Source organism: Motacilla alba, chromosome 6 (genome assembly GCF_015832195.1).
Source record: "Motacilla alba alba isolate MOTALB_02 chromosome 6, Motacilla_alba_V1.0_pri, whole genome shotgun sequence".
Classification (NCBI taxonomy): domain Eukaryota; kingdom Metazoa; phylum Chordata; class Aves; order Passeriformes; family Motacillidae; genus Motacilla; species Motacilla alba.
Window position 1 is genome coordinate 19528926 of NC_052021.1, and position 27061 is coordinate 19555986.

General features: G+C 39.4%; 1 protein-coding gene across 3 annotated transcripts in view; it reads left to right on the top strand.

Moving 5' to 3' along the window:
- Positions 1-1166: 1166 nt before the first annotated feature.
- The window catches only part of PCGF5 (polycomb group ring finger 5), a 66495-nt gene continuing 40600 nt past the window's right edge, over positions 1167-27061 (top strand). Inside the window, exons 1-3 of one of the 3 annotated variants that reach the window (XM_038139977.1) lie at positions 1167-1302; positions 11182-11292; positions 16255-16326. The gene's annotated coding sequence lies outside the window, so the exon portion shown is untranslated. The remainder of the gene's footprint in view (positions 1303-11181; positions 11293-16254; positions 16327-27061) is intronic. The other 2 variants (XM_038139978.1, XM_038139979.1) reach the window with 2 other exon arrangements.

A 27061-nucleotide genomic window follows, 5' to 3' on the forward strand; every position in this document is an offset into this window, starting at 1 on the left:
CAAAGAGCTCTCATGGCTTATATTTTGCTATTACATTTATTGTCATTTGCTGACTGTGGGGTAGGAGTAAAAGAAGCATTAAGGAGCTGCTTATTTAGAAATAACGAGTATATGAGTAATGTCATACAATTGTGTTATGTCCTGATTATTTCCTTGGTTTAAAACTGTTTATTTCAATGGAATTTACCAAGGATATGAGTCGCACCCACCCCAGCAGAAATAAATCCAGGAGAAAATACCCATTGCTGGGACGGCCTTTTCCCTGCACCGAGGGAACAGCGCAGTGTTCCTGAGCAGCTGCTGCCCACACACAGCAACTCTCGCTGCCTGGGGCTGTTCGCTCCGCGCCGACGCGGGGACACCGCGTCCTGCCCAAACTTTGAAGTTTTCGGTATGGGATGCGCTAAGAGCAGGTGAAGGAGAAGGGTCTGACTGGCGCTGTGCTCTTGCCCGGCCCCGGGATGGGGCCGCACCTGTGCGGGGAAGGGGCAGAAAAGGGCAGCGGCCGCTGCCGCTACTCGGCGGGGGCTCGTCTCTGGGGCGGAGGGAGCACATCCACCTCCCCGCTAGGGAAACGCAGCCACGGGAGCACCGAGCGGCAGCCCCTCCTTCCGAGGCGCTACCGCTGATAGGGGCGGTGGCGCGGGGCCGCCAGAGACACCCCCCCGGTTACATAACCAGCGCCTGCGGGGGCGGCTCCGCCGGTCCCGCCCCCGCTCTGCCTGAGGAGGCCACGGAGCGTCCCGGCCGCGGTCCCGCCGGCACCGAGCGGGCAGCGGCTCCGCGCCGGCCCCTCCGCCTCAGCGGGCACGCGCAGGACGCATGCGCGTCTCGGGCCCGCCGGCGCGCCGGGCATGCGCGGGGGCGGCGGCCGGGCAGCGTCCGAGGGCGGGCGGGCGGCGGGAGCCGGCGGAGCCCGCGGGGCACCGGCGGCCCCGAGCCCCGCGGACCGGCGGGGGCTCCACCGGCGGCCGAGCGGCGCCGGGGGCCCCTGGGGCGGCAGCGCCCGAGCCGGGCTGTGCCCCACTTTGTGTCCAATCAGAGAGTGCAGCGCCTGCACCGGGCGGGCGGCAATGCGTAAACAAGCCCCGGGAACTCCTCCGCCCCCCGCGCTCCCCTCCGCGCCGCTCCCCGCGCCGCCCCGCAGCCGCCCCCGCCCGCTGACAAGTCCGGCGAGGCGCGTTCCCGCCGCTCCGCCGCCCTCCCCTCCCCCGCCCGCCCGCCCAGCCGGCGCCGCCCGCGCTGCCACACGCACCCACTCCCGCACACGCCCGCGGGTGCCCGTGGCCTCTGCAGGGGAAGGTAAGGGGCCCTCCGGGGGCCGCCGGGCAGGCGGCGGCGAGGTGCGGATGCGTGCGGGGGGGGATCATGTGTCATAACAAGTTGTTGAACGTGACATTGCTCTTGAACTGCGGCGGCGGCGGACGCCGGGCCGCCGCCGAGTAACTTTCTCCTCCAATTCGGCGCTGAGGAGGGAGCCGGCGGCGGCGGGGCTGGAGCCGGCGGGGCTGGGAGCGCTCGGGAGAGGCTGATGCCGTTCGCGATGCTTGCGGCTTCCAGGGGAGACGGCGCGCAGCGCGGCGGGGGACGAGCGAGGGCTCCGCGTCTGGCGCCTGCTGCTGCGGGAGCCGCTGCCGCCCCGGCGAGGATTTTTCTAGCAAGGCGCCAGGGCGGGCGGTGAGCGAGGAGCGGGTGCCGGTCCGAGCATCTCCTCTGGCGGGTAGTTATCCCCGCTGATGCTCCGTGGCGGTTTGGCTCGCTTCCGGCGTGATTAGCTCGGCTTATTATGTAAGATGTCACCGGAGGAGGAGAGGCACAAGCCCTCGGTGTGGCGGAGGGGGAAACGCACCGGTCCGCCGCGCCTTGCCCGCTCCAGGTACCGGAGCAGGGGGAGCAGCCCCGGCCGGGAGTGGACGGGAGCTGCCCTCCCTCCGCCGTCCGCCGCTGGAATACGGCTGCTCGTTCTACACGTGGGTTGGGTGTGTTCCCCAAACCTTGCCTTTGAGCAGAAACGTAACCTGTCCTGGTTCGTCTCCCATGTTTAATTGCTTCTATTCTCTCTCAAAGAAAAAAAATAAACATGTGAGCATAAAAAAAGTTTAAGAACTTGGTTTTTGCTTTCTTTATGTGCATATTTAGTAGATTAATATGATCTGGAGACGATTGAATGAATCATCAGTTCCCTGAAATAAAAGCAAGTGAATCATCTCACATACACGCGCGCACAACTGTGAGGGAGCATAGTTGGTACCGTAGATAGTGGAAGGTTGGTGTCAGTTTCTGACGTGCAATGGGATGTCAGAAGTACAGACAATGCTCAGAAACCCAGCAGTTTCCTGCGGCTGGTTTGTGAACTGTGAAAGTTTTGCACCATTCAATTGCAGTTTTTCTGGCTCAGTGGTTAAATGGTAACCTCTTTCAGTTAGCAACTTGTTACCCATTATTTCCATTATTTTAGCCAAATAGTTAAAAATGGGGGGGGGGGGGGGGGGGTGTAAACGGTAAGAATTAAGTAACTGTGTTATTCAAAGTGTATTAATTTAAAATAAAATTTAAGCAATAATACCTAAAAGTAGCATCAAACTATGTCCATACCCTGAAGCCAGAGATGGATCCCAGATGCTCTTAATCTGGGTTTTGTTTTGCTTAGTTTTTTTAAGCAAAAATAGTCTCTGTTGAAGTAAAAAAAAATACATAAATATGTATTTTTGAAAGCTAAGCCAGTTGATTTAATAAACATGTTGGAGTTGTACCTGGATAGACTTCTGTTCTTGGTCCTCTTGCCTGTTGGTGTTTAAAATGGGATAGAGTCTGGATCCTATATATAGTTGTCCTTTCAACTGCAGCTTGCTTCCAAAGTGGATTTTTCACCCTCCATGGTTTTGGGATGCATTCTTCTCTTCCTGTACAGAGGCAGAACTATGAATTTTACAAGATTAATTTTTCTTTTTTTTTCTCGGCATACCTGCCACTGTGAAGAAACAAAATCACTATTTCTAGTGGGGGGGTAGTGCTTCACACCATCCAACCACCTGGATTTACAGTATAACTGTGTGAAGATCTTTGTATGTCCTGCTAGTAAATGATTCTGTTTCCTGTGGCATCAGCTATCCCTTATCACACTGCCTGTGTTTTGTACCTCTCCCCATTCTCCACGTGGGAATGGAAAGGATTGCTTTGGGTGTTTGTCACTCTTGGGGCATAAGGACATCTTACCATTTTTGTTTGTCTAGAGCTATGCACTGGCACCTCATAGTATTAATTAGAGGATTAGAGCAGTAAAGTGTGGGAAAATTGCATTACTTCAGGGTTCATTTGTGTGGATTTTAACATCTCCCTATCAAATATTCTGAAGTGTTAACCAAGTTAAGACTGCAAGTTAAGTTTAAGTGAAAGCACTGTAATAGAGAATCTCTTAGGTATGCTGGGTGGTCAAGTTAACAAACAGGAAAAATACTGTTTTAGTTGTGCATTTCATTCAACGATCAAATAGCATTCATCCTTATTTATTCAATTTCCTTCAAAAGAAGATACAATGTGTGTGTCATTTTATGTGCCCAGACCTCAGCTAAAAGCAGTAAAGGAGATAATACTGAAAGTGGACTTACCACTCTGCTCTAGCTGGTTTTCCCTGCTCTGTGAACACTCTAGGATTTAAAGTGGAAATGAAAGATTCTAGGTTTCCCTTCTAAGCCTGCAGAATATGCAAAATAAAGTGAGATAAAAATGTATTGGTTTAAAGTTGCTCCTGTGCTGCTCCATTTTTAGGACTGATAAACAAGTTACTGTGGGATGCACAGAAGAACTTAGAGAAAAGTGGAGGGCAGTACAGATAAAAGTGTCTGAACTTTGTATCTTGATGTTTGCCAGGTTGGGGATGCATATATACATATATGAATTTACTCTACCTTTTTTCCAAAAAAAGATATCGTAGTTATAATCTTTCTATACTTTGAAAGACTGGTGCCAACAGCATCTTCATATGTTCTTCCAGCTATCTCAATTAGAACATCCCAGTGAGGGGGGGGGGGGGGGGGGGAACCAACCCAAAAGATTAGTTCCTTTCTGCAGTTTTGGCTGTAAAGACCCTTTTTAGATCAGTGCAATAGTCCCAAGGAAAGTTTTAATAATTTCCTGTGGAAAGACATACTGCTGATGTTGAAAAGGGAAATCCTTTCTTCAACTATTGAAAACTTTGCACTGAGTACACCTTAGCTTGGGGTTGTTTGTTCCCCAAATCCTCAGTTAAAAAACATTTGTTGCAGTGGTCTGGGGAAAAGTTTTCTCTCTATTATTAGACTAAATATTTGAAAGAAACAAAGTTGATTCTGTATCGGTCTTGTAGCTATCTCTTTTGAGTGATGGTGGGTAGTGCCTTAGACATTTCTTACAATGAAGCTTATTTTCCTGATTATTGTGGTTTTATCTTTAAACTTTTCCAGTAGATGTAGTGCTGTGAAAAGTAACAGCTTGACAGGCTTTGAGACTGAAGCCTGTAATGAGCAGAGCAGGTGTAGCACTGGCAGCCAGTTCCATCAGGCTGTGACAAGACAGAGCCTGTCTCAATGTGCATCCATGGGAAATACAAGTGTTGCTGTCCTTATCTGGATTATTGCTTATAAACCAAAAATTGTTCACTGTCAAGTGTGGGCCACTTCTGGAATAAAAGATATGTAGTGTTACTTGAGCACTATGGTCTCAATAGCTGTCACTGTTAGTTCTTACTTGTGAAACAAATAATTTTGACTGGTTACCTAAAACTGAAACCATTTATTCAATTATTAATAGTGAAATTCATGCATATGTCAGTAGCTTTCCTAACAGCTAACCAAACTGTTCATTTACTGCTGTGCATTGGTCATTTCTTTCCTGTAATAGAATAATTTTGTTTGCCATTGATTTATGTATGTTTTGAGATTTGAAAGGAATTAAGAAAGTAGCCTGTTGATTTACCGTAATACTCCTGTTTTCATGGAAGGTCTAACCAGGAAAAGACAAGTAAACTTACTTTCTCAGAAGAAGTCAAAGATGAGAATAACAGTTATTGGGAGCTTCTTCACTTCCTTGAGATACTGTCGTGTCAGTGACTGGTGCATCACAGAGAGCTTCAGGTTGCTGCAGTCTGTAATGGTTCAAGAACTGCCTTCCCACACCAAGTCTTCACTGGCACTTGAGTTGGTGCTCATTGTTTTAAAGAGGGCACACGTGGAGATGAGGCAATGAGTGCTGAGGAACAGATGCCCACACTGCAAACAGGGGATGCCTTTGCTGGCTCCTTTGCTCAGCTTCAGTATAGGTTCTTCCACAAGGAGGAAAACCACTTTGTGTTCCACGGCAACTCTTATCAGAAAGAACCCTTCCCACACACAACCTACCAGTGGAGATGTAGCAAGGAACAGCAGTGAGACCTAAATGTGAACAGTGATATTTTCCCAATTCATGGCTATGATTCTTATTACATCCATGATATTGATGGCAGTGTTACAGAATTACTTTCTGTCAGCTGAATCTGTGAGTGCAATCTGATACCAGCAGGGAGTCCTAGTTCATAACTGCTGTAAAATCACCCACATCCGCTTTGTTATTCCCATCTCTCCACCCTACACGCTTGTTTTGCTCACCTGTTGTTGCAACTTAGTTTTTGAAATACAAGCTCTTGGGGAACCCCTTGTAATTCACTCTGACTGTTTGCATTACATCTGTTGCAATCTATTGTTACATCTATTGTTACATCTATTGTTACATCTATTAATGTCTTTGTGTATAAACAAAGTACCTTGAAGTAAGGGAATCCAAATTTTAAGTATCCTGGAGATAGATTTCAGTGTTGGTTACTACTAATCAGATCAGACAGGGAGAGAAATTCTCTATGCCACAAAAAAAGTAGTAGATCTTGAGATAAAAGTCTTGAGTGATTCTTAGAGAAGTGTCACCACTGATTAAAGCAAATGTAATTATATTTATTTCCTTCCCTAAGAAGAATGGAATATATAAGAAACCAGACTCTTGATTAATTTCATAATGAAAACACAGTTCTTCTTTCAGATGAAAGATCATCTCTTAAATAGCCAATATGTGTATTGAATGAAGTTAAAGATGTTTCTTTCTTTCGTGGTTTTATAAAATTGTTGTTTACTTTTTTGAAGAATCATCAGAACTAGCGGCAGAGACAAAAGATCCTTTATATGATATAAATGATATTTTGAGTAAGTATTCTTGGTTGATTCTGGCTGTAGAATTTCCCTGCAAACAAAGTGATTTTGAAGAGCTGCTTAATCAAACCAATATTTTTCAGCTTTCCATCTTAACTCTTTTGATATGTCATAGATAAAGTAAATTTTAATGCTTTCATCCCAAATACATATTTACTAAAAGTACAAGTGGGGGTTTTTTTGTGTGGCTAGTGATCAGAGAATGCAAATAGATTTACTTGAAGTGATGTACTCAGCAACGGTGCCTTACACAGGCTAGTGCTTAAAATCTACTAATGATGTGTAACTCTTGCGTATTTATTGCTGAAAATTTACAACGTAAATTTACATGGGATTAATCTCCGATTCAAAATTACCATTAATTGCACAGAAGCTCTTTCAGTTTATTTATTGTGAAGCTGGGTGATACCAGTGAGACTTGTAACAGAGGAGCTTTATTTTCACATATGGCTTCTCCAGGTGTAATAGCTCTTAGTACATCCACTAGTACAATAGGGAAAACCACACAAACTGTTGGGCATGCAAACCCTTCTTCAGGTTTTGAGCAATAGCAGCAAACACTGAACTAGGGCTGCAGTTCCAGAAGATATCTACAGCCACTGCTTAGAACAAAGGAAGTGCTGCTGCTATGGCTTATGCTCTCTGAGCCCTGGCAGTCATTAAACCCCCAAATAAATTAGGCTTAACTAAACCACCAAGAAACTAGGGAAAAGTTTTCTGCTACTCTAGAGTATTAAATGGACTTTCAAATAGATCAAAAAGCTCCAGTGTGGTGCTTACCTTCTTTTTGGTACAGCTGTTTGGTTAGATCAGCTCTGCTGTTCATCTAACCATAGGTTTACGCCAAATTTGGAACAGTTGTTATAAGTTTATTTCAGTTATGGCAATGAAATAGCTCATTTTATGAAAATTGTGGTTATCACCTATATAAAAAAGGGGATATTAGTGTGGTTAGAAATTCTGAGGCAGTGCTCTGTCCTGGGCAGGAAGAAAACAGATCATTCCCAGCAGAACACTGAAGACCTTAGCTGGAGTGTCACCACACACTAGGGACAATATCTCCAGTTAAGTCTATTATTTTTGTTATCCAGAAGATCTGTGAACCCTCATTTCCACATTTGACTTGGTGATCAGGACTAAGAAGGGGGAATTCATTCTGGCGCTGAAAGTCTTGCTAATCTGTGTGTAACATTGACAGAATAGCATAAAAAGAACAGCATACATGAAGAAAACAGTTCTCTAATATTTACTGAGGGTAATCTCTTGTCTTCCTTTCTTGGATGCTTGCTGGGCTGCTGCACTAGCAATCTGTTTGGGTCACATGGACAAGGGCTGCTGGAGCAAGTTTGGTGTTCTGTAGTTGTGGACTATGAGATACAAACTCTGCATCTGACTTCTTTCCTGGCAGAAGAGAACCCTCCCCACTCCTCCCATCTAGCTGTCTTACACCTAGATTTCTCAAGCATATCTGATAAATAAAGAACATTTGCCAACATCTGCCAAACATTGGACTTTTGGATTTACAGTTTCCATCTTTTGGAGTGGGTGGGTAATACCAGAGAACACTGACAGGTAATATGCTGACTGAAATTTCTTACAAGGGATGATAGCTACTTACCATGTAATTTTTATTGGATGTTTTCAGTGCAAGTGTCTTGACTCTCATGAACCAAAGGAAGAATCCATACAAATACAAATAATTTGGAACATTAGCTTTAGCTGATGGAAACTGCTGTAACTTAAGCTTCGGTTTATCCACTTGACTTTATGCCAGTACTGAATATGCCTATAGACAGAGTAGCCACAAGTACTCCTTGTACTTACTTTAGTTAAGTTACCATAGACCTTGCCTCGAATTGCTTATAAAATTGTCAGTTATTAAATAATTCCAAGAGCAAGATTAGGGAGAAGTTGTCATTTTGCCGAGTGTAAAAATGTTTTTGGTAACCTTTTCATTAAGCCAGGACCTCAAATTTGATTTAATTATTGCCCTTGTATTATAAATGTATTTTTTCCTGTGCTTCTGAAAATAGAAGTGTTTGATCTAAGTATAAGCCTTTGAAAAAAATAATCTATGTTTATAAATGTTCTTAGGTGAGGTTGGTGGGAGCTTGCCCATGACATTTTCCAAAGACAGTATCTGCAGCCAAGGCATTGAGTAGAACTTTCCCTTTCTTTGTTCCTCCTTGAACAGCAGAGAGAACAAGCAAAGAACCTCTTCACTTCAGTGCTTTCTGGCTTGGTATTGATTCTGTTTATTCACAAAGGTGACGTCTGTTTGACAGGTGCAGAAGTCAAACTGCTGACAGCTTAGACAGCATGGAGCCATAATAACTCAGCAGGAGAATTCCTGTACTTTGGGAATGGTTAAGTATAAAAATTAAACTCTTCTAATATATGTTAGGACATTTCTTATTTTAGGTTGTTGGTGTGACTGTAATTTATCCATTGTAGTGCTTCTCACTTCTGTTCTTGAAAGGCTTTCTCCCCAGCACCCCCTTATCACCTGCAGGCGAGTATAGAATGGGCACAAGGGGAATCAGGAAGACAAAGCATAGTCAGCTCAGGGAAGTTGAATACTGCCTTGGAGGACTAGTATCTGCCTGTCTTGGATACTAAATTACTATTTTTTGCTGGGTAGGTAATATTGGTCAGGGGTTCACAGATGGCCTTTCATTTTTAACAGCTGTGAGACACATGCAGCCAAATTTGCCCTTGTTTCGACATCACCAGCATAGTCGAAATCGTGTGAAACAGAGCTGTTTACTCAGTCCTGAGTGTCCTGAAAAGTTGAACCTTTGAACATCAGGGGTATGGAAATAAAGAGTACTTGGAACAGTTTGGACCTAGACTTCTATGTCTCCCTTTTCTGTATCTGTAAATTATGGCTTACAGTGTTGTCTTGTTGAATAGGTTGTGGAGAAGATTCTCTTATTACTCTTTGGGGAGCACTGAAATACTGGAGGAATGAGTGGGTGTAACTGTGTGTGATATCACTAGTGTGTGTTATCAAACACCTGGGAGTAAAATACTAAAAAAGGGCGCAACTGTCTTTTATACTAATTTGTTTGGTAGTAATAGTAAAGCCAGTGCTGCAGTTCACACATGTGCAAAAGCACAGATTTTTTTTTTCTCTGCAATTGTTTTGAAGTCTGTAATTTTTACTGAAGTTATAGCGATCTCAGCAGGCCCATTTAGGTATGGAATTCTGTTGAGTTTGGCTTCATGGATATATATAAGAGATTGGTTTTGTCTAAAGGTTGAGTATTTAAACAAAGGAATATAATGGACAAATTGAGTTCAGGGAGAGATATTAGTCATACAGGTATATTTTTCCATAACGTGCTTGGGTGTGCTGCTTGGAAGTACAAAGGTGCTATTTATTTCTTAAAGGAATTATGCATTGAGGTGCATCTGTGTCATTTTTAAGCAGACGTAAGCTCATGCTGCTCGAGCTTGAAGAAACTGAGAAGATACCTGCTTATGTTTAGTGTAATATAAAGACAGAGTGTATTAGCTGTGGCTCAGTGCCATGGTAACACCATTAGGTGTTACCCTGAACAGAACCCTGACTAGAATATGTTTTCTAGTCAGCTTCCAACACAGACACATCTTGCTGCTAATGGAACCATCTTGCAACTTTTCTTGTCTTTAAAACAAGATTCATTAAAAATACTTTATTAAAGAAATCGTTCTTGAGGAAGCTGTGGTAGTGATCCTGTGGATGAGCTATGAATATGGAATTTGCCTGAAGAAAGACGGAGTTTAGGGAAGAACTGGTGTAAGTTTAGGACAAGAGAAAAAAGCCCACAATACCTGAACCTGAACAATGCAGAACCTTCTCTTATACATCAGTGAGTGTCATGTTATTGAGTGTGCTCATTGGAGTAGGTGAAGTTCATATTGCTCACAGCAATAAACCCTCACATTTCTCGAAAGTAGCAACTGACAGTTAAGTGTTGATTTCTGTACTTTCCTACCAGTAAGAAAAGCATAAACATTGCTGAGCATCCTGTATTGAGTGAAGCCTCAGAAGTTTGTTTTGCAGGAGCTGTTTGTAGGTTAGAGGAGATCTGGCAGCTCAGTGTGGTGTTGCTGTAAGAGTGGTAGAACATTGGCATTAATGATTGTGACATTCGTTCAGATACTGGACAGTGGTGTTGCATGAAGTGTTTCATTGTATCTCACAAGCTAATTGAACTGCTAAACTATAGTCACATCTTTCTGACCACTTTTTTTCCTAAGTATTTTGTGGGCTGCACAGGTTTTAAATAGTGAGTAGAAAACCTGATATTCCATTGTTGTTAATTTATCATGTTACTGTGAGCAGCGTTCCCTTGGAAGTCACCAGCTCTGCAGGCCTCAATCTCTGGACCTATACCAAATACAAGGAAAGCAGTGATTCCATTTAAGTTAAACAGGGCATGGAAATCCAACTGCTGACTGTGCAGTTGCTGCTCTTGTACTATGTACCAAAATTAATCAGTGTAATATGACCAGGAACTCCAAAACTTTTTGAGTGGTCCTAACATAGGAAAAAATCTTTGAAAAAATCTCTTTTACAACTTGTTCAGAACATGCATAGGTGCAGGAGGAGATGTTTAGGCTGTATTCCTTCTCTAGAGGAAAGACAGTAGATGAGATCTTTGCAGTACCTTCATAGTTAGGATGTCCCTGCAGGAGTGAGCTGCATTGTAATTGCCTGCACCAGACATTACTGGACTTATTAAGGGTCTTCCTCAGAGTTGTATTCCTGTAAGCAAGTAGGTGCTAAATACTTTCATTTGAGGGGAGGAAAGGGGGGGTGGGGCTGGAGTTGCTGTCTGTGTAAGCAAATGCTTTGGGTCTCATGCTTGTGCTTTTCTCTGCAACACTTCTGAGTTAGCAAGGCTTCCTATTCAGAGGTGTGTTTTTTCATTGTCTTGTTTTTCTTTTCTTTGCATGTTCCTTCTTGTTTCACAAACACAAGGAACTGATCAAAATCCAAGTAGAAGATAAATTTTGGAATAAGAAGAAACTTGTGTATGCTGAAAAGAAATCACAGAAGGATTGTTGAGAAGAATTGAGAGTTCAAGTTCTGGTATGAAATTCTAAATATTTTCCTTGGAATTCAGGTCACTGTCTGCTCTGCAAGACAAACCTCGCTTAGCATAGATTATAACATGTAAAATAGTTCATTGAGCTAGGCAAAGATCACTTTTTACTAGAAAAACTATGTTTAAATGGGTTCTGACTAGCATAGCTCCTACTCTGTTGTACATGGTATCCACTAAGATATGTTTCATCCTTTAACCAAATGAAGTATCTTATATGTAAGAAAACTTTTTTAATATGGAAATTAGCCAAGAAGTCAGGTCAACTTCCTAGTGCTAGACTTTTTGCCACTTTTGAAAATGTTTTGAGTATGATTTTTTTTTTCCTTAAGATGTAGGAAGGAAAACCATTTTTAAATACTACTTGAGGTGCATTCTTCAATCTCCACAACATAAAATCAAGAGACAATTAATTTTTTTTAATGTTGAAATATTGCACACATTTAAATAAAGCTGTATCATTATTCACCTGGAAAATACCTTGGTCTATTTCTAACTGTTTTCACTGAAGGCACTAGCAAGCATTCCTGCTAATTTAAGGGCTCACAATTTGAATCCATTATACTTATTGCAGAAGTTCTAAATTTAAATCTGGGAATTTGCAAAAAGCAAGAAAAAGGGTCTTTCATTGAAATTGGTTAAAACCCAATAAATTTTATTTAAATTTACAGAACATTAATTGCTCTTTTTTCATTTCCACTAAAATTACATAATTTTTTTACTTTTAATTATTTGCAGAACGGTCTTGTGTAAAGATTTGTCAGACTAAAAGTTTACTGAGTGGAATCAGTCACCTAATCCCAGAGAAATGGCTTGATTATTTTTAATCTTCTGTAGATGAACTTTCTGGTACAATTTCAAAACCTTTGTCTTTGAAATTGCAAGACAGAAGACTGGAACATCTCTGTGTATGTTTTCCAGGCCCATATCCGAGGTGCTCTTTCATAAAAACCCCTGTTCAGTATCCACTGCACTGCAATTCAAGCCATGGTCTCACTGTTTCCAAGTTCTAACTTCAGCTGGTGTAAAGTGCTGCTACCAGAAGTTTGTTGGTTTTGTGTTCAGTGCAGCCAGAAAAAAAGATCAGGGAGCAGAGAGAGGAGAAGCTCATGAAAAAATTAGTTTAACAAGATAACACAGACCCTTGAGTAATGACCAGTGCTTTGGTAAAAATGAAATGGAGACATAAAGTGGCACTTTTCTTACAGTAATATAATCATGATTTCTCTACAACAGACATTTGATTCAAATATTAGAGTCATCTTAATTATGAATCAAAAAAGCATAATAAAGGAGGTGGAAGAAAAACAATGTAAAGGCGGAAGGCTAAGGGTTTCATGTCCTCCCAACTCCTTCCACACTTAAAACTGTGGAAAAAAGTCTGTAGTGTTCAGTTGTTCCTGAGGGAAACAGCAGAAAATATTACATGGGAGTAATTCTAAAATGGATATATTCCATATAAATGTAATTAAGCTCTCTGACATCAGACAAGTTCAAATAGAAGTCTTATACACTTCTATGTGCATATTCCAGAGCTAAGATCTAAGATAATAAAATAGAAGAATAGGATAGATAGCAAAAGAGGAATTACTATGTAGAAACTATTTGTAGGTTCTGTTTACAGAGTGCCTCATTCTTCCCTCACAAAGCACAGACTTCTAAAGGAGTTTTGAAGGGTCATGGTATAATCAGCTGCCAGTGTCAAGGGGACACAAAAGAATGAAGGTAGTCTTAGATGAATGGGCAAGGGGAATATCAAGCAGTTGTTGAATTACATTGATTCAGTGGTTTTTAATGCTGTGATCATCACTCATTCTGAACTTGGTTCTGGCAATTGCACATCAAAAAGGATGCAGAAATCTTGAAAGTTATATAGAGAAAACCTAAAAGAATGATAGAATTCTTGGCACACATGCTTTATCATGGATGGCTGGGGGCACAGCCTAGTAAAAGGAAAGCTTAGGTGGCACTTCCAGACAGTAATCAAGCCGTCTCTTGATATTATCTTCCATGAACTAAATGGAAGCATTTGAGATAAAGTCGTATTCAAAACCAGATTATTCAGTCTAGCTGATTAAAAGAAAATCAAATTACTGTATCTCAGCAAATGAGGTAATAAAAACCAGAGTAATTCAGACTACTATTAAGTTTTTAAAATTTTTTTAATATTTGAAACTAGTAATTATTTTTGTAGATCACTCTTTACAATAGAAAATTAAGAAGGATGCTGTAATCAAAATAATCTGTTGAATTTAAGGAGAAAATATTTTTAGTGCAACTCAGATTAGCTTATTGGCCTTTTTTTACTTGCTGTGTATTACAGTAAAGGTTCTGCAGTCAGTCTTTGCTGTAAATTTTGGAAGTTTAATTACACACAGTCCTGGCAGAGAGCTCTTTGTGCAATCACCTGAAATTCTCCAGAATTCACATTGCTATTTCAGAAAAAGCAGAACAGAGACATCTAATTATAAATAGACAGCAGGATGGCATTAATCAGGTGAGACATTTTCAAAGTACAACACATCTAGTGTGGTTTGTCAGCAATTTATAAAGGCATGATAGGCTCCCTTGTAAAATACCTGACTATTTAAGTTTTAAATGATCTTTTATCTTCTTTTTCGATGAGTAGTATTCAAAAAGTATGTGGAAAGTAAAGCAACAGCTAGTCTGCAAAAGATAGTCCTAGGATACAAGGGAGAGCTGTGTACTGTATTTGCATAACATGTTGGTCTCAAAGTAGGTTAGACATCTGCTTAGCCATTAAATTTTCTGTAAAAATACTGCTCCTTGTTTGTTCTGTATTAAATCCTTCTCCATTTATATTTTTATGTTATTTAAAAATAAACCTAGAAAAGATGTGTTGTTTTAACCATTAATAAAAACAAACCAGCTAAGGTGCAGAATGGTCCAAGATCAGCATTCCAGAATTCTTTCAGAAAGAAGAAAATCAGACTCGATTGAATGGCTTGTATTTATTTTTAAAATAAGGCTAGAGGAAATAAATATTGTGTGGAATTGTGTGCCCAGCTTCCCTAAAGTAACACAGGGGTGTATGTTGTGTAAATAAAACTAGCATATGCTTAGGAACCATAAGAAGTCAGGATTCCTATCTTTAAGGCTTCTTCTCTTCATTGTGGCAAATTTTTTCAAACCACTGACAGAAAATAAGTATTTTGTTATGATCAATAAATATCCCTGTAAATAGCCACATTCTTTAAGCCATCTTTTTACAATATTTCAGTGGTATGCAAGATAGAGCTTTACTTCAGATGCACAGTAATCTTTAAGCCCCTTTAGGAGATTCTCAGTGTGTTCCAAGAAGTAGATTAAACTAGTTCTTCACTATTCATAATATTTTTCATATGTGACAGTAATGCAGTGTTTATTTTAAGAGTCAAAAGCCACAGGTTCAAATCCCCTTAAAGTCAGTAGGGAAAATTGCTTGCAATGACTTCTAACTTAGATTCTACATTTGATTTCTATTTTACCCAAAAAATTTATGTATGAAAATTTAATGCAAAGTGTTTCTTATTTTTGATGTAATACAGCATTTTAGTGCTCAGTGAGAGGACATTAAGAATATTCAGTAATACAAATAGTATACAAGTAATACAAATGGTACCTTTTATGAATTGAAGTAAAAGCAACAAGTATTTAGTGGGATGACACCCAAAAATACTATCATTTGTATCTAGTATAGTCCCAATCTTAAAAATATTTAATAGCTTGATATAAATATCTGTCTGAGATTATGCCATAAATCTGTATGGCTTCTTATAAAGTATTTATTACCATAGAAATGAAACATCTTCCTGCAGCATAGTAAACAACGTCCCTAACATCTGTCACAATCTTTTCACACATCCTCTCCCCTGGGTGAGAAGCATGTGCAGTTCTTGGCTATGTTTTGGTAGAATTTTTGTGTTTAGTTTGAGGCAAATGCATTGACGGCATTTATGGTGACAACTCATAATCAATGTATAGTGTTACACAAAATTATTCTGATTATGCTAATTGACCTGTGGACAAACTAGAAACTGAGCTGGATGCTGCCTAGGTAAGTACTTCATCTGGCACCCAGCCCACTCCTGCATTCTTTCCATCCCTTAGAGGTGTTGGTCATGCCATACCATGCACATCTGCATCTGGCCATGGAGAACAGCCTATAGCTGCTTGTAACACAAATACAGGCTTAGTCACAACTGTGCATAAACGCCCACTACCTACTCATACATCACCAGGCAGCACAACAGAAGGGTGGGAAATCATTAATTTTGTTTATTATGTTGTTTTTGTGGCAGCTAAGCACCACAAATTGCCCACTCACTCACCCTAAGCCCCTGTGAGATGAGGGAAGAGAAAAACTAAGAAAATTTGGGGGGGTTGAGGCAAAAAAAAAAAAAAAAAAGTTTTAAAGTTTATAAAGTGAAGGATAGATAAAAGATGGGAGGAAGGAAAGAAAACAAGTGAGGCAAAGGTAGTTACTGTCCACATCCTGCAAGAGGACTGATGAACAGCCAATTCCAAGGAAATGGCAGCTAACATCCCTAAGCCCCCCTGTTACTCCTTATCACGACTGAATGTGGTGTTACGTGGCATGGAATATCTCCTTGCTTTATTCAGATCATCTGCCTGGTTGCATCCTCTACCAATGTATTGCACCCCCACAGTCTTCCCTGTGGTGGGAACGAGAAAGAGAGAAGGCCTGGGTGCTGGCCAAGCACTGCTCAGCAATAGGGAGAACCTTACTGTGCTGTCAGCACAGTTTTGGGTGGGTAACTAAAAGACCATATGAGCTGCTGGGAAGAAAGTTAATTCTGTCCTAGCCAGGCCCAGTACAGTTAAGCTATAAAAAGCCATAGAGAGCATCTGAATAACAAAACATTTTTCAGGAAGGAGGAACACAGTATTTTATAGATAACCTTAGTGCATTTGAACACATTTCATAGGTCACATGGTGTGGGAGATGAATATTTCTAACTCCGACTGAGAAGGAAATCCACACATAAAAGATATTCAAGGTACGTATTTGTGTGTCCCGTTGAAGTTGCTCAAGAGTTGAAAAATAAGAATTTATGTTTGTCTTGGACAAAAGTTTGTATTTAGGTCAGTAGGTACTCTGTTTCATTCCTTTCACTGCAGAAAACAGACTACTTATGCAGTTGTGTGCATTACATAATCCTCAACTTTCTCTAACCTAGAGTATCAATTTTCTTGTGCAGAAGCCTTTTGGATGTTTTGACTAAATGTCTTATGTTTGTGCCTACTCCTGTCTAACGTAATGCATTCCATTTTTAGAGAAATGAGATCTCAAAGATCATATTTGGCATAAGTCTGGTGGAACTGAATTTTTTGTTAGAATCTACCGAGTTTTGCAGGTGTACTCTCAGTGCTGTTTTGGGAATAGAGTGAAAAAAGGGTACTGTTATTTTTGTTGACACAGAGTCCGTAGGGATGTAAGCAGTCTAGCATTCCTCAAGTGCGTAGTTTTCTTTACATAACAATGTTTGAATATTGTGTGAAAACTTTATTCTTTATTCTTTCCTCATCTCTGCTCACGTGCTAGTGAAGTGAGTCTCTGACTCCAGTGTGAAGTAGAGAGTTTGCTTGAAAGCTTATGAAGTATTGAAAGTACTGTAGACAGAATAGAAGATACTTACGTGTCTAACCATCCTGGGTTTGGGAAGTCTGAGGAAGGGACTAGAAAAAGAACACAAATTTGGCAGTCTCAAATGAGCAGTTTCTGCTTGTGCAGTGATCACTACCTAAGCAAACATAACAAAACACCCTTGGGACTATAATGGCATCCTTGTGGCTTTAGATCTGAGAAGTGCAACAGAGCAGTAGGCCAGAGGACCACTTTGATTCTGAATAGTCCACAGGCTTCCAGCACACTTGTATTAGATAATGCACTGGAATTTTCTCACATAAGAATTACAGGAGTTAGAAGGAGTGACACTTTGTTCTCCCAGTTATCAATGTGCTGTGGACTCTGGTGGTATCCTTTATTTGATGTCTTCACTCCTGGTTATTGGGAGATTGTGGTACTTGTGCATGTGTGGAATGGGAGTAGTTTACAAGCACATTTCTAACCACACTGCAAACAGTGCAGTGATGGAGATATTATATTTAAACCTCACTGCAGAGTGAATCTTTAACAGCATTCTTCTATTTCCAACCAAAAATACTTTCAGTTAATTACAAACATAAAATGAGACAATATTTCTGTTTCAGTGATCATTAATATTAACTGCTGCTTTGTAAATGAGCGTAACTGTGCATTTTTATTTCCTTTTTAATAAGTCATGTGTAGCTGTAAAACACTGTATCAGCTCTAGATGTGTATTAACAAACAATCTCTTCATCACAGCAGAGGTAAAAATACATTTAAATACATCATAGAGACATAAAAATAACTTATTTCAGGAAGTCATGATGGTATTGTGTGGGATTAGGCTGTGTAAACAGCAATATTCATGTTTGTTAATATGAAAAAGATGAGTTGGTGGGTCTCAATCTTAGCCACCTTAAGTGATCATTTGCTCTTGCTTAAAACCAAATTCAAAAATGCAATTAAAACAAAAATTTCTGTTTCAGTTGCGAGCATATAAAATTTTGTATCTATAAATACACAGACACTATATAAGGCATGAAGTTCTGAAGAATCCAGCTTTTTATCCTCAAATATTGCATCTTGCAAAATGTTTTACTTGCCTCCATATGCTGAAAATTTGAGACTTAACTCTTAATTTTTTGCTAATCCTGTTCTAAAACTATCTGCCAATATCTTGACTATTTTCAGGAGCTGGTATCAATAGCAGTATGAGGCAAAATGTAGGCTATATGTTCAGTATGGCTATTTTTTAAAAATAAAATATCTCACCTCAGAGATTAGCTGTCTGGTTTAAATGCATGTCAAATTAACATTCAGATGAAGACTAATGTTGTGATTAACACATTGTATTGGAATTTGGGAGTTGGAGGTTTAATTCCTAGGCAGTCATGTCTTCCTGTGTTGCTGACATCAAAAATTTATTAGGAAACAGCTAGAAATATTTTAGTCTTTATGTAAAACAGGCTCAGTAATGCATCCTTTTCAGTTTATGTTGGAGACTTTTTAGAGCAGATGGACTCTCAAAAGGGTATGTTTCCACTGCAGCTGAAGGTATTAGCTGAATGGATATATTTGGATATATTTGCCCTAAATGTAATCTAGCCAGTTCTGTTAAATACCAATAAAAATGCTATCAGGTGTTTCAGTAAATGGGACCCAGCTTGCCCTGGAGCTTGTGTGACTAGATTATGCTGATATATTTGTTCACTTCTGTTATTAAAGGGGTTAGCTAGTTCAAAGAATGGATCTGCTTTTCCCTTTCAAAAAACAAATTGTTTTCTTTTTAACAGCTTTTGTCTTACTCCTTTACTAAATACTGCAGTCAACCTTTAGATTTTCTTCTGATTTATTTTCTTTTAGAGGCAACAGTTTTCTATCCTCTGTCTTCCCCTGACCCTCTCTGCCCCAAAATACGCAGGCTCTTCCTTTGTGCACAGAAGAACAAAAGGCACACCTCTGTGGCTGTTTTGCTCAACTGAGCTCTTTTACTGGGCAGTACTAGTTGACAGCTGCCCCAGAATTCCCAAGGTGTATGATTTCCTTGGTGCTTTCAGAAGAGCAAAAAACAGACCTAATTAAAGCTTGAGTCCATGGAGTTTTGCCCAGATTTCCCTAGAGCTGGATTGTGATAATACATAGCGTGGACCCTAAATTTGGCTACCCTCATTCTCATCCTGAACCCCACCTAACAGAGAGCCCCTTTCCAGCCTGAATTGCCCACTTCTGGAATGGCAGTCTCCTCTAGGACAGTTGGGTTGTAGGTGTTCTAAAGTCAAGTAGTGAACTGAATATAAAACTTAGTTGATTGAGTAGAATTCTGTACTGTGAAAAGACATCTTCTGCAATTTGAGATTGAGTTTTCCTCTTCGAGAAGAATTTAGACTCCTGTTACATAAATAACATGGAATAACATCTCTACCCCAAAGCTATACTATTTTGAAAACACAATTATTTCTCAGGAAGCTAAATTTGTTCATCAAATTTCGAGTTAAAATTTAGTGCCTCTAAGAAATTGAGCAACCCACAGAAGCAGAGGAATGCAGAAGGGAGATGAGAAATAGAAAAACCTGAATGAAGCGAAAAAAGAGGGAAGATGGGACATGCAAAGCAGCCTTAAGCCAGTTTAACAGAACTGTGTATTTTGTTGTTATGCACTATTCCAGGAAGCTTACTATAATGGTAGTTTTGTCCTTAAATTAGTAGCTTTTTTCATAATTTAAATTTTTAGACATGCCATGGAGCAAATGGGAATGGACCCAAAGCTGCTGTGCAATCTGATACCAGTCTGTACTGATCTTTAGGAGAATCCAGTGGATTTGTTTAGCTGACATTATGATGCTCAGTGTGGTGGATCCCAATGGGTAATGTAGACAAGGAGGTGACAGAGCCAGTGCAGGCTTGGGTGTATCCCAGGTAACCACTGGTCTCAGGAGAGACCAATGTCATGGTGTGAGACCAGTCCCCAGCACTCACCATGGCATTCACCTCTGACACAGGTCAGACTCAGATGGGGTGACTGAGACCTTATACATTTTCTGTTTGCAGGTAGCCTAAAACTGCATGAAGTGAACATATTCCTGACCTGTTGAGTAATCTGGTTAGTATTTCACAGAATCCCTGAATCACTGAGGTTGGAAAGGATCTCTGGAGCTCATCTATTCCATGTCCTCCACTGAAAGTGGGATCAACAGATGAGATTGCTCATGACCTTGTCCAGTTTGGTTTTGAAAGTTTTCAGTGATGGAGGCTGCACTTACCTTTATTATTTCCCACAGTTACAAGTTCCTCTTCTTTGGCCACCAAGTGCCATTTAAATTGGCTGTGTACATCAGTGACAGTGGTTTGGAAAATAACACCATTGAGATGTCATGTTCATAGCAAGGATGTTTGCTCTAACAAACATAGTAAAATTTAGTTTTTACTGAGTAAATATTGTATGTAAAGATTTGGACAGGTGTTCCTAAAATCCAGACAAACTAGGAGTTACTTTATCCTTCTTTAAAAAAGTGACTGGATGCAATCTATCTTCAACAAACCAGTACACTTTCCATTTCTCTTTGTTATGACTATCTTTGTTAGGGGGTTTTGTTAGCACCACATTAAGTGCACCAAAAGCATTAGTTTTCAGGAGTATTTTTGAGTCTCTCTACTGAAATTCATTAGCTTTTCCTTATTGACTGAGGGACATAAACATAAAATAGGATTATAAGAAAGAAGTTTCAATACCTCAACAGTTTTCAACTGTTCTTGAGATTTTTGTACTTTTAACTGATATATAAAGAAAAAGGCAGGGTAAAGGTATTGCTTCACTGGTACAAATGTTAAGAAAAACAGATGCGATGAAGAAAATTGTACAATAGATTTTAAATATATCAGGTAAAACTGTGAATTGTTATTTTATGTTTGAAATTATCTGTTTTAGACATATTTTGTAACAATGGTTTCTGTCAGGAGTTTGGTAAGTTGATGCATAATGGAAGACACAGCCCCCAAATACATATTTTAGTTCCTGACTGATAGAAGGTTATGATGGCACCAGTGTTTCTGACAAGTTTAAAAGACACAGGATAAAACATTAAACAGAATTCCATATTTCTCAGCAGGAAAAATGTAAATCGCCTTAATTTTATTCCTACTGAGCTGTGGTAACTGAGGTCTTGTATTTAAATGTGAATTATTAAACAGACAGCATGATGATGATAGGAGCAGACTATGTGTTACATGTATCAACAAGTTCTCATAAGCCAAATTCCTTGTCAAAATTTCATATTCCCATCTATGCATTTGTGATAAAGGGAAATAATTTTAAGAGTATTATGCCTTTTACACTTAAAAGCTTCCCAAGGATATTAGATTAGGGAATGGAATGAGACTTGCCATATAAATTGATAGGTAAAACCTTCTAGCTTCATGCCTCTAGAACCTAAAGTTATTACAGCACTGAAGAAAATAGTCACATCTCAAAAAACTCAGTAAAATGCATAGAGACTGTAGTAATGTAGAAAGGTCAGAAACTGGATATCTTTAGCATAGTTTATCATTTGCTTTGGAAAACTATTCTTGAAATGTATTGAACATTTATGGGAGCTCAGTTCATTGCAAAATGTGAAAAATTTTGCAAGTAAAAATGTTTAGGGTATGTTTGTGCTTTTTCAAGTGTGTTGATACAGTGAAAAGGCAGCTGGCAATCTGAAGATGAGCTATTATATCTGTGATAAATCTCATCTCATAGAATCTCTTCGTGTTTGACAGTCACTGTAGAATTTGGAACTCTTGCAATACAGATTAGAAATAGTAGTGAGGTATGAAACAAAAGAATGATGCATTCTCTCTGCTGACTCTACACACCTCTTTAATGTATAAGGAAGTGACTGCTACATATATATGTACATTTCTGCATGAACTTCCAGACTAAATCTTGATGAAAGCTGATAGTCATGATTTTAATGGGCACTGTAGGCTTGCATGGACTCTGGGCATGCACAGTGAAGCAAGATAGTTTAACATTGTAATGTTTATACAATCCAGGCCTAAAGATGTAACATAAATATAGTTAACCTGTCATGCAAGTATAGAAATCCCTGCAGGGGAATGTAGTGATTTCAGTAAGATTTTGATTCTTTGTGAGGAGAAAATTTAGATCTGTTTCTCTATATTCAAAACAGGATTCTTAATACAATGATCCAATTTGTACATCTGTTAGATGTTTTCATTAAGTGCCATTATATATTTAAGGACCAAAACAGGTATTATTTTGTTGTATTCAAACATCTTGATTTCTAGAAGGGCTTTGACTGTACTGATATGCATTTTAGACTCAAAAGCATGTAATCTCCTGAAGTATTAGCTACATTTCTCACCAACGTTTTCTTTCTTCAGAATTTTGTAGCAAAGTAGTCCACAATCACGTCTAGTTGATGAGGCTGGACAAGTTCAAAATGTGACAGTGAGATTCAGCAGGCAGTACAATTTTGTAAAAGCAGGATGTATATTCTTTGTATTCTGAGAAAGACTCAGACCTGCTCTGTCGAGAACCCTAAAAACAGGGAGTCCAAACTGCCACAGCCTAGTCAGCTAAAAGCCATATGATCTCATTAGCACTGCACTAAATCCAGACTTCCAGGTACTACAAGAGGACATTCAAGATGCAAGGATGGTAAACGTGGTCTCACAGTTTTTGGTTGATTTTGTGTTCATTCTAATTAAATGCATATAAACCAAGAATATGCTGTTTACATGCAGGCAGAGTCTGAAGGCCAGGATTCTGTAACTGCAAAAACAATCTCAAGCTTATTTTGCATACTTGAGAATTGTTTTATACATCTTTTCTTTAGAAAACTCCCTTATGATAATGTCACAAGCTGACACCGTTTATGCAAACTTCTTTAGTTCCATGCAGTTATGGAACTAAGGTCGGGCAAACCAGCAGTCAGCTTCCTAAGCTAATGTCACTGCAGAACTGGCAGATGATGCCAAGTTATGGGCTGATTGCTCACTTGAGAATAGGTTCTGGCTAGAATCCTGAGTTTGTCTCTCCTCAAAACTAGCAGATTATTCACATGAAGAATCAACTAAATGTATCAGTTTTGCTTAATTGTTACAATTAGTATAGTGGATAAAAATTATTAGAATTTCAAGATGATGCTTTCAGTGAAATGTTACATGCAGTGACTCTCATTTGTTAATGCAAACTGTTAAAAACATCTAAAATACCTAAAGAGCTTTTATTTTTGCTTTTCCCAATGGAAGGTTTTTTATCTAACTCAGTAGGCCAAATTCCACAGTGACTATAGCCATATGATTAGATGGACAGGATCACATGGAATATGTTGCTGCACTGTCAAAAAAGATCATAGGAGGATATGAAGCTTCGTATCTTGGTCTGCTCCCTATTTTCTCTTAGTTTATCCAGAAGAAACATTCTCTGTTTCACAGTTTAAGTTCACAGGTGTCTGTGTTAGGTTTTCTCAGACACAGCTGACTGTTTCAATGGGCTGACCAAGTGGTGGTTCCCATGAATTAGTTCCATGCAGTTCAAACGAAATGGAGTCCACCCAACATTGTGTTACTAATTTAAAGGTTTTATTCTTGAGAGAGCTGCAAACAGAAGTCGTGTTGAAAATCAATTGAAATAGAGTAGTTAACTCCCTAAGACATTGTGAATATCCTTAATTTGTCTCGTAAAAGATGAGGCAATTTGGTCACTACTTTTCTATCTCCCTTCAAGCCTGTTTATTTTCTGGTTCTGCCATCATAACAGTCATGAGTAGATTTTGTTGAGGATTGCTTTTACTGAGCTTATTGACATTTTAAATTTGTTTTGACTTAAGATCTAGTAGCAAGTCTAGTTTTTAATTTGCAGTGCAAGTTGATTGCATAATTGTGAAGCTGTTTGACATGTGTGATACAATTTGATTTGCGTTCCTGCCAGTTTTCAACTGTAAGAAACAAAATCTGTTAGTAACAGTTTTAGTAGGAGTCACTGGAGGCTTCTTACAGTTTGTTTTCATTGTTTTAATTTGTCTTTTAATTTCATGGAAATTGAGAGATGAAATTCTATAAAACTATTTGAAGACTTCAGATTATTGTTTAGCTGTGCTGTATATGTTGATGTCAGTGGCTTTGATAATTTGAGGGGGAAAAAGAGTGGGAAAAATATTATCTATAATAGCTATTTTTCTATAATATATGTGTACAATGCAGTATAGAATGGAAGAGGATATGTATTACTTACAGAAACAAGGATTTTTTAAAAAGTAACAGAATTATAGCAAGTAGCCATTAGGATGTCTTGTGAAAAAGCATAGACTGTGTTGTGACTTGATTAGCAAACTTGAAACCTATGTTACAGAAATACGTTTCCCCTGGAAGGATGCATGCATCAAATTGGCATGGTGTTTGCTCTGTGACCTACAGATCCTGGAAGTCTATGGAAGAGACATAGTCTTGCCCATGCAGACAACAGCTGTATCAGGCTGCTCTGTGCATAACTACACCACTGGAATTTTTCTGATAATGTAGCTCTAAGTATCACTGATTGATTTATTTTTTTTTCCATTGTGGAGTAGCAGGGAGACTTGAAGTAGCATTAATTGCAGAGCAGATTTTCTCTGGAGAAGCCTCAGAATAAGCAGGTGATGCTATTGGAGAGAGCAGCATAAAAGGAAACTGAACTGGCAGAAGCATATAATCAGATAGCAATAGGTAAAGTAGTTAAGAGGTATTGGAGATTATATAATAATAGAAATGGCAAGACAAGTGGGATTTCCATTAATGCAGAGACAGTCTAATAAACTCTTCAGTAGAAGTGAAGTAAATGGCTGGAGACCAAAAATCTAATTCTGATGATGCAAGATGTTCGTGGTGCAAGGAAAACACCTGCACCACCAAGGTAATTGTTTCAAATTATGTATCTTCTTTAAGATGTTACCAAAGCACACCACCATTATTTGCTCTACTTACACAACTTGCTAGATTCTGTACTTATACAGAACTGCTAGAAATCTATAAAGCATGGGACTGGAAAAGACTACTTTGGTCACGCCCTGTGGGTCTCCACCATCAGGCAGCTCTGAAATAATGCCTGCTCCATTGCAGCCTACAGAACATACTAAGAACCACAAAACATTTGTTTCCAATACCCTATAAAAAGGAGAAGGAGATGTAGCACAGTAGAGCGAAGTGTGCATGGAAGTGCATGGAGGTTAGCATGCCATGAGATAAATCCAGGAGAGGTTGACGATACCACCAGTATTTTAACTGCCCAGAGATCCCGACTCCACCACAGATCACTGGTTTTTAACCAAGCACACAGACAAATGAAGGTGCAGAAGCATCTTGGTTTTATGTCTTGAAACCTCCTGCCACTGCATCACTCCCTGTGAGCAGTCTCTGATGCTTCAAAGGCTAACCCCACTTCACCAAAAATCAATTACCTTTGGGGGGAAAAAAAAAAAAAGTGCCATTTGTGCCATTTGTGTTGTGGCACAATGCAAAGTTTTATACTATAACAAAGAAATGTTGCCTTTAAAGCCAAAATAATGTCAGTTAAGTTATTTGCACATGAAGAATCAGCTTTGCTGCCTGGCCATCTATACTTGCACTGTGCTTTAAAAAACCCAAACAAACCAGAAAGCAGCAGTTGATCACAGTTCACACATTGGACACTGGGGTAACTGAACAGACCATTTAGTCTGTAAAATTTTCTAAGTTTGTCTCACTTCCTCTGGGAAGTTTCTGAATATGTTTGTGTCTGATACATGTAATCGTGTCTATTCAAAATATTCTTCAAAATAAAAATCCAGAATAGTAACAAAATAATCAAGGAAACAGAAGGAAAATAAATACTTTTTTAAAATATGCCCATCACACTTAAATCTACAGCTGCTTTTAGATGAAAAGTTTGGATTCTGCTGAGATATATTGTTGTTTTTGTACTTGCAATACCTCTGAAGACTATAATCACAGTTCTTGAATTTGTTGTTTCCAGGGAGGTATGTAAAACTGGTCACAAGATCTTCACACAGTATGTTTAATGGTCAGCTAATAATAAGTTCTAAACCAGTGATTTTTTTTTCCTTCAACCTCTGCATACAAGTGACTGAAGTTAAATTGTCTTCTCCATGCTTGTGACAATTTCTAGTCAGTTTTTGTTTCAGAGTTATGATTTTTTTTTTCCTTGCACTGGCAATCTCCCACTGCTTGACCTTGTTTCTTGTTTACTGGTTCCCTGTCTGGGAAGAGACAGTGGCTATGTATTTCAGTGTGCTGAGGAAATGTTTAACAATACAGATCTGCTCATCTTTCCCTGGCAGGAGTCACTGGTTTGCTTCTCTCTTCTTTACTAGCAACTAATTATTATAAAGTCTGTGGGAATTTACTTTACGATTTCTCTTACTTTTTAAAAGTTCCTAGAATTTAGTTCAACACAGTTGGAACACTGTGTGACACAGTTTTACCTTTCTCTTGAAGTATTTCTTGAATGCATTTTTCTTGTTTATGTATTTGTCAATGGCCTAATAATACAGATGTTGGCATTTTGCAACCTGCTTTGCTACTTTACTTTAGGCTATAAAAGAAGAGTAAGCATTAAGAAATGCTATATATATATCCCAGAAGTGCTATTATGTGCTAATATATGGCTTCTTATAGAGAGCTTAGTAAGGATGAAGAAAAACCCTAAAATGCAAACCCTATTTGCATTTTAGAAATGCAAAACCTCATTGCTGATCATTTTCATGAGTAACTGATGAGAATAAGAGTAGCCTGATTCCTATTGTTTCCTATCAAATCAAAGGCAGTTTTCACACTGAGCATACTACTATTTTTATATGATAAGCAATGTTACTACTCTTGGCCTAAAAAGCAAAGAAATATGTCACATCATCCCAAGATTATGACAAAGACTTGGATAATGGCAGTAAGAGTTAAGTTTACTTGCTGCCAGTAAATTACTCATATATATGAGAAAGTATACAAGATGGAGCAAGGAAAATTCCAACTGGACCTAAATAAATTACTTCACAATGAGGATAGTCAGGGGTTGAGACAAGTGGCCTAGAGAGGTTGGATAATTGCCATCCTTACATATACTCAGACTTTCTTTGGATGAAGCTCTGAGCAATCTGAATTAACTTTAACAT